This window comes from Xenopus laevis, chromosome 4S (genome assembly GCF_017654675.1).
Source record: "Xenopus laevis strain J_2021 chromosome 4S, Xenopus_laevis_v10.1, whole genome shotgun sequence".
Lineage (NCBI taxonomy): Eukaryota > Metazoa > Chordata > Amphibia > Anura > Pipidae > Xenopus > Xenopus laevis.
In genome coordinates, this window is record NC_054378.1 from 83,519,835 (window position 1) to 83,531,287 (window position 11,453).

General features: G+C 40.9%; 1 non-coding gene across 1 annotated transcript; it reads right to left on the reverse strand.

The window, feature by feature from the left end:
- Window positions 1–3,937: 3,937 nt before the first annotated feature.
- On the reverse strand, window positions 3,938–4,022 carry trnar-ucu. The gene is given in 2 exon segments: window positions 3,938–3,973; window positions 3,986–4,022. It is a non-coding gene; the product is annotated as a tRNA-Arg (tRNA).
- Between the last annotated feature and the right edge of the window lie 7,431 nt (window positions 4,023–11,453).

The window sequence follows — 11,453 nt, forward strand, 5'->3', positions numbered from 1 at the left end:
TGCCCTACTCTGCCTGTGTGTACCATGCTCTGCCTGTGTGTGACATACTCTGCCTGTGTATGCCCTGCTCTGCCTGTGTGTGCCCTACTCTGCCTGTGGAACATAAGCCTGGTGTGTGTTATGGCGGTTTGTTAGCATTTAAAAATAAATTATTGTTAGGGGCCCCTAAGGTGTTTAATTGTGTGCTGGAGGTGCTGTGTTATCCACAGGGGATGAGGAGGTATATTGATTTAAGGGTATGTCTTAACATGACAACTTTTTCACATATGAGTGATATCCCTGCAGTGAGCACCAAACATTTGTTTTTTTTTTGGCATGCTAATACAAATTAATGTGGACACGGTCTTGTGGTAATATGGGTGTGGTTTACTTGGGTGTGGTTTAAAAACAGGGAGTGGTCAACACTGACTTCCATTATCGGCCCTCCATCATGTAGGTCAGAAAACTTTCGGCCCTTGGTAGCACAGAAATTGGACAGCACTGATCTAAGGGATTAGATGATTCAGGCTCTCTCTGCCAGCCTGCATAATTTGTATTTTGTCTCTTTATCCAAAGACAGCCTGAGCCATGTCCTGAGTGCATGTGAGGCTGCTTCTGCTTTACTGTTAGTGAGAAAGCAATCTGCTTGCTTCTGAGTGTGTTTGAGAATGAGATAGAACTGAATCTGCTCTGTTTGAGAGGTAGTCACTTTGTAACAAGTAACAAGTAGCCCAGTTTTGCATTTTCAGGTTAGATGTGCCCTGTACAAGTCCTGTTAGAAAGATGCAGTTTCTGTCAATGCTCTCCTAACATGAGGCAGATCATGTGACATAGCTCTAAGGGGAATGGTATCTAATATTTTGAGAAATATTTGTGCTCATTGGAGAGAAGCTGATTTGGGGGAAGTGGAAATTTTATCAAGTTAAGTTTTCCTCGAAGTACAAAGAGCTTATGGCAGTCCAACTGGCCATTCTATAATTCAAATCAGAAGTCAAGGCAAAGTAGTCATGATAGACTCGGACAATATGACCACAGTAAGATTTTTGGTGGATTTGAAGATTGAACAATTAATACTACTTTGGGCAGAGACTTTTCTAGAGAAATTATTTCAGCATTATATGTTCCTGGGAAGCAGTATGTGTCAGAATGGCTCAGCAGGAAGCCTCAACCAGGAGAATGGGAATTGAATCTGAGCTCCTTTAACCTGGCAGTAGCAATGCTGGTTTTTCCCATTATGGATCATATGACTACCCTCACAGAACAAGAAAGTGAGGAAATTCTATTCCAGGTTCAAGAGCAAGAAAGTAGAGTTTCAGGACTGCTTCAGGAACATGTGGAGGTTCAAGCTGGCATATGTGTTTCCTCCCATTCTGTTGATTCCCCAGGTTCTAAAAAAAAAAAAAAATTGGAAACAGAGCGCAAGTAATTGTAATCCTTCCATGGTGGCCCGGACGGTTCCCCCCACTGTTCAATAGGACAGTGTTGCCTCCCTTCAGAATTTCAATATATCAAGGGTTGTTAAGACACAAAGTGCTTTGCCATCCCAATCCAGGAAGTTGACGGCTTGACAACTGAGAGGTTATATCTGTCAAATACTGTAAAGGATAATCAGGATTATCAGATAGCATGGTTAATACCTTACTGGCAGATAGGAACCTGGATTTAGCCAGATATAAAAAAAGAGACATAGGGAAAGATCAGGAATTCCTTGTCATTCCAGTGAGCCTATCTCAGAGGCATACAAGGCTAGAGCAGTGCATATCCCAAGTGTAGGAGTAGCAGCATCTTGAGGCTTCCATGATCTAACCAGATATTACTTTTCTAAGTAGGCATTGCTATTAAGAATAAAAGCCTATCATGCCCATAGTGCTATCTCATGTCTTTCTCACTGAGTCTAATAACTTGATGATGGAATCTTCACTAACTTCAGTCTCTGCCTAGACCTGCATGATACAGGCAGCAGTATTCTAAGAAAAACTGCCATAAGTCTTCTTTTTTGATTTTTGGGGGTATTTTAAAACATGTTTGGAGGTCAAAATAAAAGATTAATAGAAGAGGGCATGAGAAGCAATCTTTAAAATGAGAATAGGCATAGCATTGAACATCTAGGGCCAGAACTAGGGGTAGGCAAAATAAGTGCATGCCTTCCCTGTTGCCTACCCCTAGTCATAAAACCTTGCAGATGTGCGCCTGTTAACGCTTGTTTGCGCACATGCACTTGTATGCGTGCACACTCTCATGTACACATGCGGGAGGGGGGTTGACGTGGCCAGCCGGGTTGCCTGGGGAGCTTTGCCTGTCACAGCCCTATGAGCATCAATGAAGATTTTCATTCATCCAGGTCATGATATACATTGTCTAGCAGAAAAAAGTCTCAACGGGACCTCCTGAGTTTTCTTGAAAATGTTTAACCACTCATCTGAGCAGTTGTGAAATGTTGTGAAAAAGTCCAGTTGCTTTAGAGTTATTTCTACTCAATACAATAACACGGAACCTTCCCAGTTGGTCGTGGACCCTAAAACCTGATTTGGAACTCACAGGTGGAAACAGGCTGGGTTGTAACACTAATAATCCAAATCACATAGATAATAAATAATGAAGACCAAGAAACAGGCTGCCTAGCATAGGCTCATTTATAGTTTACACCAGGGCTGTCCAACTTGTGGCACCCCCCTTGTGTGGCCCTCCACTCTGCCTGCTGTGTCTGTTTACCACGTCTGTACCACTACAGAGATTAAATGGCCCCTGCATTGTTTAAACCTCAAATTCACACTGTAATCCACTGTATTGTTCACACGTGTAACCCCCCTGCATTGTTCACACCTGTGATATCTCTGTTGTTCACACCCTAAAGCCCTGTACTGTTCACACCTGAGACCCAGACTGAAACTGCCCACATTGTTCACACCTTATTCAAAATGCTAATGGCGCGCCAGCACTATCACTGTATGTATTACATCTTAGAGAGGGCCTGATAGGTTTCCCTGTCTCCTGCTGTGTTAGCCACAGGAGAGGAGGAGGCATATGGATTTAAGGGTATATCTTAAAGTGATATGGGTGCTAAAAAAACTACTTTTTAAAATATGAATGTACATTAAAAGTTACCCTTAGGTCAAGTTGATCGTTTTTTGCTAAGAGCTCTGTTTTTGTAAATAATTGTTAGTTGAAGTTCCTAAACCTGACTGTTTTGCCAACCTGACTGTCCCATCACAGCCTGTTTCTAATTTTCTAATACGGCTAACGGGCTCCTGCTGCACAAATATGGCAGCCCCCTCATAGGCGAGCACAGGGAGTCAGATGGGTAATGTAAAAGCACTGAGCAAATAGTTTATGGCAAAATTGTAAGTAGCAAACAAAGCCAATACTGTGATAGATGTAAAAATGGTTTCATTTCTGGTTTCCGTATCTCTTTAATATGACAACTTTTTTTTATATAAGAGTGATATCCCTGCAGTGAGTACCAACCATTTGTATAACCATTAATGTGGACTTGGTCTTGTGATAACGTGGGTGTGGTTTAAAGTGGGTGTGGTCTAAAACAGGGAGTGGCCAAAACTGGCTTCCATTATCGGCAGACCAGAAAAATTCCGGCCTTCAGTACCATAGCAGTTTTAAAGAAATAGGCAATACACTATAGAGTAGTATAAAGAGGAACTTCCCCTTTAACCTCAACTGCTTTCTAATAAGGAATATGACTATGAGAGCTCCATTTGGTGCGGCATTAGGCCAGTCACCCCTTTTCTTTTCCCAGTCCAACCCTGCTATAATGTTTGATTTATGTGCAGTAGAAAATCGCAGACATGATTCGCCTTTTCTGCTGTTATAAACTCACATATACTGAATAAGACTTTAAATTACTAATGTTAAGAAATCAGCTCTGTGTATTGTACATGGGTCGGTCAGATAATCCAGTAGCGATATCGCACAGTTTAATCTAAGATGCAAAAATTAAACCATTCGACTCCGCCGGGACTCGAACCCGGAACCTTTGAATGTCTTCCTCCGCTAGAAGTCCAATGCGCTATCCATTGCGCCACGGAGCCGACACCTGTTGGATTTCACCGACAACACTAACATGTCAAATCCATACAAAAACATATACTAATTCGACTCTTAATAAATAAAGACACGTTGTCTACTGAGGATCGACACCGGGAAAACGAACTTAAAAGTAAGCAGCGAAAATGTATTTTACGTTACTCGTCTCATTGCGTAAAGTCAGTTGCGCAACTCACGCATGCGTCATAAAACAGCAACCAGCCTTTCGCCAGCCCGAATCGAACAGCGCAGTTGCAGAACTTGGAAGTTCATTGCGTATTCACGCATTTGTTACGTCAGATGTGCAACCCACGCACGCTTACGCCGTACTGTCAGCAAACCAACGTCGCAGCTGCGGAGACTATAGTAGCAGGCGCGTGCTCGTGACGTAAATTACGTGAGTTGCCTGTAACCCAACTGCTCCTTGAGAGATAAAAAACGGATGTAGTAGTAGCCTCTCAGCTATGTGCCGAAATGGCCATATAAATGTGACCAAGGGTCTCGTAGTGGGATGTGTGGCCTATATCAGTGTAATTACACACATGATCTCAATTACCACCACTGATAAGAAAGTGAAATCAGAGGCTGCAGCTCAGTTAGGGTTTTGCTGTTTACAATTTGTGCCCAGGTTCAGCTGATGACGTAGGGAGCAGATTGATGATGTCAGTGGGAGGAATTTGCTGCAGATTGTGGGCGTGGCCCATCCCAGCAGAGATAAAGTACCCTGGAACTAGATTTGGTGCAGATCAGGGCTTAAATGGGTGTGCTGGGGCTGGACTAGAGGGTAGAACAAAAATACCTGCAGGTACATTACCATAAATTTGTAATACCAGCCCTGGCTTTCACTGCTGTTTTACTGAGCAGTGACATACAGACCAGGTGAAAGCCCTGGTTGTGCTATGAAGTACCTGTGTCCCTGAAAGATGCACTGCCATTAAAGGGGTGGTTCACCTTCATGTTAACTTTTAGTATACTATAGAATAGCCAATTCTAAGCAACTTTTCAATTGATCATTCATTTTTTTTTTTTATAGTTTATGAATTATTTGCCTTCTCCTGACTCTTTCTAGCTTTCAAAAGGGGGTCACTGACCCTCTCTAAACTAAATCCTCTCTAAAGCTACACATTTATTGTTATTGCTACTTTTTATTACTCATCTTTCTGTTCCGACCCTCCCCTAGTAATATTACATGTTCTCATGCACAGGGTTGGACTGGGGGGCCCAGGGCCCACTGGGACTGCAGTTCAGGGCCCCCCTACAAGCCCCCCGTCCCCCTACTATGCTCACCATGCGGCGCTGTACGCCACCCCCTTGGCACACATAGCTCCCCATTGGCTTGCATGCGCACAAGGCGCCCCATCGGCACACACACGTTGCGAAAATCCTTTTTTTTTCTTTAAAAGAAAACAAGCATCAGGAGAGCGGGTCTGGCCTGGCTGCTCATGCAAATCAATGCATGGTTGCTAAGGTAATTTGGACCCTAGCAAGCAGATTGCTGGAGAGCTGCTGAATAAAAAGCTAAATAACTCAAAAAACACAAATAATAAAAAATGAAAACCAATTGCAAATTGTCTCAGAATATCCCTCTCTACATCATACTAACAGTTAATTTAAAGGTGAACCTTGGTTGTTTTCCTTCCAACACTTTTTACAGTTCAGTTGGTTTCAGATTGTTCACCAGAAATAAATGCTTAATTCCACAGATACAGCTGAGAAATGTATCAACTAGTGTAGCAAATTATAACAGTTCCGAATCTGCACCTGGATTATAGATCTGTCAGACTGACACACCAGACACAGGAACATTACTCTATAAACGTCAATTTTGGGAAAACAGGAAAAAAAAGTGGTAAACAATCAAACAACTAAACTGAAAATGGTATTTGGAAGGTGAACTGAAACCTTTGGATTAGTAATGAATAATGCCTTAACATTAAGACAAATAGTAACCTCACATTAAGGTTTAACAACATGGACAGTGGTAATGACACCTCTATTCAACTGTTTAAGGGTGCTCAGTGTATTTATTTGTATACCACCCTATTTTAAAGAAAACACCACAAATGGCTCACCTTTAGAGCATATTAAACATAACCTTTATTGTGTATTTACATTTTTTTTTCATTTTAAAAACAATTAAATCTCCAGAATAGGGCCAAGCCTATAATAAGTCTCTGGCAGTTTACAGCATCACCTTTGACATTTGCCAGCATATTCAGATTACCAGTCTGGGCCTTACTGTTACATAGCCATGGGAGCATCAATTCAAGTTCCAACGGAACTGTAACATCAACAAATGAAAGTGTTTTAAAGTAATCTAAATATAATGCAGTGTTGACCTGCACTGGTAAAACTGGTGTGTTTGCTTCAGAAACACAACTATTATTTATATAAATAAGCTGCTGTGTAGCAATGGGGGCAGCCATTCAAAGGAGAAAAGACTCAGGTTACACAGCAGATAGTAGATAAACTCTGTAGAACATAATGGTGTTATCTGTTATCCACTATTTAACCTGTGCCATATAGCCTTTTTTAAATTTCCGCCATTGCTACACAGCAGCTTGTTTATATGAACTATAGTTGTGTTTCTGAAGCAAACAGATCAGTTTTACTAGTGCACGGCAACCATACACGATATTTTCATTACTTATTTTTTTTGGTGTTACTGTTCCTTTAGGGGCCTGTCATCAGAGCAGATAACAGATACATTTATTTTAGAATACAGTGAATTTTGTTCTTCAGTGAAGATAAACAGGCATCATTAATGACTGCAACAAACCTACAGGATGAAATCCTCATATAATAAAAGGCTACTGCCAGCAAATACAGGTATGGGGCATGTTATCCAGAATTCCACATAGGGGACATTCCGTCATTTGGATCTCCATACTTTGTTTTTTGAAAACATGGTTCAGCAAGTTATTTAGCACTTATAACATCTAGGGTGCTGCAGTTTGGTGCACGTCCAGCTGTTTCCACCTTCAGCTTATTACAGCAAATTTCTATTTCATGGACAGCATCATCACTAATTTCTTTTCTTTAAAATGCCTTTATTTAAACATGGGCTCTGACCCAAACAAACGGCAACGTTTCAGACTGCCGTCTTTTATCAAGCCACACCAAACAGCACCTGTGCACAGTTATTTATACATAATATCACAGTGACCCCTAGTGACATATCCTGACATGGCAACAAATGTATCACATTTACAATCCATTTCAATGTATTCAATTGTATGTATGTATATTTTTATTTGTAAAGCGCTCCATGAGGGCAAAGTACTGTACAACAAAACAATTAATTAGTAGTAACAAACAAGGGGTCAGAATAAAAAGTAACAATAAGTGCATTATTAGAAATACAATTCACATAAATATAAAATATAATTACAATGCAGATTAAGTGCTCAGTGTCAAGGAAACAAAAGGCTAGAGGACCCTACCCCGTAGGGCTTACAGTCTAAATTGATTGATTGTTTGGTGTGGCTTGATAAAAGACTGCGGTCTCAAACGTTGCCGATTGTTTGGGTCAGAGCCCATGTTTCCTTAAAGGCATTTTAAAGAAAAGAAATTTGTGATGGTGCTATCCATGACATAGACATTTTTTGAAAACATGTACACATTAAATAAATGCAATAGGATTGCTTTGTCACCAGTATGGATTAATGCAACTTAATTACCACAAGGTACTGTATTATTATTACAGAGAAAAGGAAATCATTTTTAAAATGTTTAATTATTTGATTAAAATTTCTCTGTGGGAGACAGCTGACCCGTAATTTAGCGTGGTGCTAGACAGATATAACTCAGGTATAAATAAAACCTTTTTGTGTCAAAGGAATTAACAGGAGTATCCTTGACAAATAGGTCAGAGCAAATTCTCTTTTCAGCATCAACCATGTCATTGCTGATATTCAAAAAGGATGTGAGGGTGGTGGAGACTTTAAAGATGTGAGATGAATGTTAAAAGCATTTTCATTGAGAAGGTTAAGGAATTCCTCACATTCCTCATGGGCCCCACAAAAAACAGAATATGTCACTTATTTAGCAAAACCAGAGTAGGGCATACAGGGAGAACACAGTGGAGATTCTTCCAAAAACCATCCCTTCTCCCACCAAATTGTCAAATAAGGGTGGCCCCATGCTCATCCCTTTTCTCTATGTCTTCAGGGAATTGTGTGGTGCCCAGGTGTAACTTTGTCTAGTATTGCATAGACATCTCTATGGTAGATTTGGCACTTTATGCAGCCCTTTACATTGGATTAGCTATCTTTTGCTTGTATACTTACCTGTTTTGTTTGGGCCATTTTGGGGGCTTATGTGTAGTTGTTAGTATGTATATAAAATAAAGAGAATAGTGTGCAAAGTTTAGAGTGTCCATATAATCTTCCCAGGACTTTTACTTCTTTGAATATACAGGACATTGGATTATACAAATCAGGCCGCAGTGTGCCATCCTGCACACCCATCACAGTATAGTTAAGATCAGGCAGGTTGGGGGTTGTCCCTGTGTCCTTAGCTATACTGTAAGAATGTTTGGTTTAAGTTGTCACAGACTGGAAAAAAGTGATTTCTGTGGGTACTTAAAATTTATTAAAGATACTGACCAGAGCACATTCTGCCACAACACTGCTATCCACTAGGGGTCACCAAAGGCTTGCCAAAGAGTCATATGAGACCTATGAGATGCATAACTACATATGATATAAGGGCTGTATTAGACTGGCAGGGGCTGATTAACGCATAGGCTAGCTTAAGTTATAGCCTAGGGGCCCATAGTGGTCAGGGGTCCATGGGTTTTGTTGCAAAAAAATTCACTCACCGGCATCCACTTTTATAACAAGACATGAATCTATCCTAGTCCTACTCTAGGCAGAGTATAACTCTCAAATAGATCCACAAATAGTAGTCCATGTGTAATGACACAAATGCATGTATCATGGCATAGTGGCAGTATAAATCTTTTGGTAGTTTTATTAGGAGTTTATTTCTGGCTCCTGAGACATGATCCAAATGGATTATTACAACTTTCTGAACAATACATTTGTAGCTTTACAGAGCATTTGTTTTTTTTTAGATTGGGTCAGTGACCCCCATTTGAAAGCTGAAAAGAGTCTATAAGAGTCTATAAGAGTCTATAAGAAAAACTATAAGAATGAAACATGAATTCCAATTGAAAAGTTGCATAGAATTGGCCATTCTATAACATACTAAAAGTCAACTTAAAGGAGTTGTTCACCTTCAAAATACTTTTTTTCTGTCCAGTAACTTTTAGATTCACCATAAACAAATACTTTTTTTTGCCATTGCTTTCAATATGTTATTTTTTACCATTTTCCCAAAATTTAAAGTTTAATGTTCTTGTCTCTAGTGTCTCATTCCGATCCAGGAGCATGCCGAACTGTTACAATTTGCTGCATTTAATTGCTACATTTAGTTGATACATTTCTCAGCAGCATCTGTGGAATATTAGCAACCGTTGTATCAATTCTAACAACTGCCTTTAATGAAACTCAGGGATTCTGCTCATCAGGGATAAAGATAAGAAATGTAACAACTAAATGTATCAATTTAAAACAGTTATAGTCTGCGACCCCTCCCTCCCAGAGCTGCTTTAGAAGGTGAACAATTAAACTTTACTCTTCAATATTAGAAAACTGGTCACAAATAGAAAATAGAAAGCAATTGGAGAAAATCTTTAACCAACTGAACTGAAAAAAAGTGTTTGAAGGTGAATAATCCCTTTAAAGGTGAACCACCCCTTTAAAAACATGGTGATTAGATCCAAAAGTGCACTTTTAATAAAAACAGATGGACCACAATACAATCAACACATAAGGTAAGGGGATATCCCTTTAACTTACACAAAGAGACATTTGTATATAGCCGAAGCCCATAACACAAGGGAGAAGGAACAGGGGCCATGGGTGGGAGGGTTGCATTCCCACAGAATTTATTACTTACTTTATTCTGAGTCAGAAAGCTTTGCCGTGCAGCTCTAGAATTTGGCAAAAATGATGTGTGAAAAAAACATGTGCTTTCTTTGACCCATCTTGTCTTTAGATTGCATGTCCCACCTCATTAACAAACACACAGGATTATGAATGATATGCTGGTATGGTATGATAGGGAATAAAGGGTGGAGAGCAAAAGCATGACTGGAATGTTGTGCCCTTCATAAGAGAAACAATATTTTCTCAAATAGTTTTCTTTTGCAAAAAAAGAGCATTGCAGCAACGGCACAGCAATGCCTTGTGTGATTAGCAATAAATAATGTATCAGGAAGTCTGGCTTTTGAGGTCATGGATATAAATTGCAATTACTTCAAATTAATAAACTCTTGTAGTCTGTGAGAAAGGGCAATAAAAAGTAAATTGTAAAAAAGTAAATTGTAAAAAAGTAAATTGCTTATGCAGGGACCCATAGGGTTAATGTGCCCCTATGGCTTTATTTCCCTATACTTTTCCCTAGTTACTGGGCAGAGTTCTCATGTATCAAGTTTAAAGGAGAACTAAATTCATTTGGCGCTAAAATCCCTTCCCCCTCCCCTGTGTTTCCCCCCCTCCCTCCTCCCCCCTGGCCTACCTCCCCCCCCGGGCAAATGCCCCTAATTTGCTACTTACCGCTTGGCGCAGGTCCTGTTCATGTAGTCACAGACACCATCTTCTCCCGTGCGTTCTTCTTCCTGGATTGCCCGGCGTTTGGGGGCGCATGCACAGTAGGAGTATTTGCCGGTTCAGCTCTACTGTGCATAAGCCGAAAGTCACCAATTTTTCCGATTTCTTTTTCCGGGCGCCAAATGCCGGGCAATCCAGGAAGAAGACTGCATGGGAGAAGATGGCGCCTGTGAACTCCGTGGACAGGAACTGCGCCGAGGGGTAAGTAGCAACTTAGGAGCATTTGCCCAGGGGGGGTAGGCCAGGGGAGGAGGGGGGGGCAACATAGGGGAGGGGGGAGGGATTTTAGCGCCAAAGGGGTTGTCTTCTCCTTTAAGTATTTGCATATACAATGCTATTGGCCAGGAGGCGCTGTGACCACGTCCTGTCACACTTTGGTATAGTGAGAGAGAAGAGGTGGTCATATTCTTTGGCTGCTGGTGTCCTGATCAACTGGTTGTTCCTATTGAGCCTGGGTACAACAAGACCTAGTAAAGTCTTAGCCCTAGAGGGACTGGGTCCTCTAGTGTCTGAGTCGGGATGCAGGGAACCCCTTGAATGAGGTTAGCTAAACTGGGTTAGTTCTGTCATAAACTCTCTAGGAGAGTAAGGTAGAGAGGACAGATAGTAAGAGCAGCTGGAGCTCCATCGAGGATTGTAGCAAGGAGTAGCTTCCCAAGGCTTATAAAATTGCCTAGAGTAAAGGGGCCACAGTGGATAGGGTGTCAGGATTAGATTAGATGTGTTCTCCCTGACCACTCCACTGGGTGGGAGCTGGAC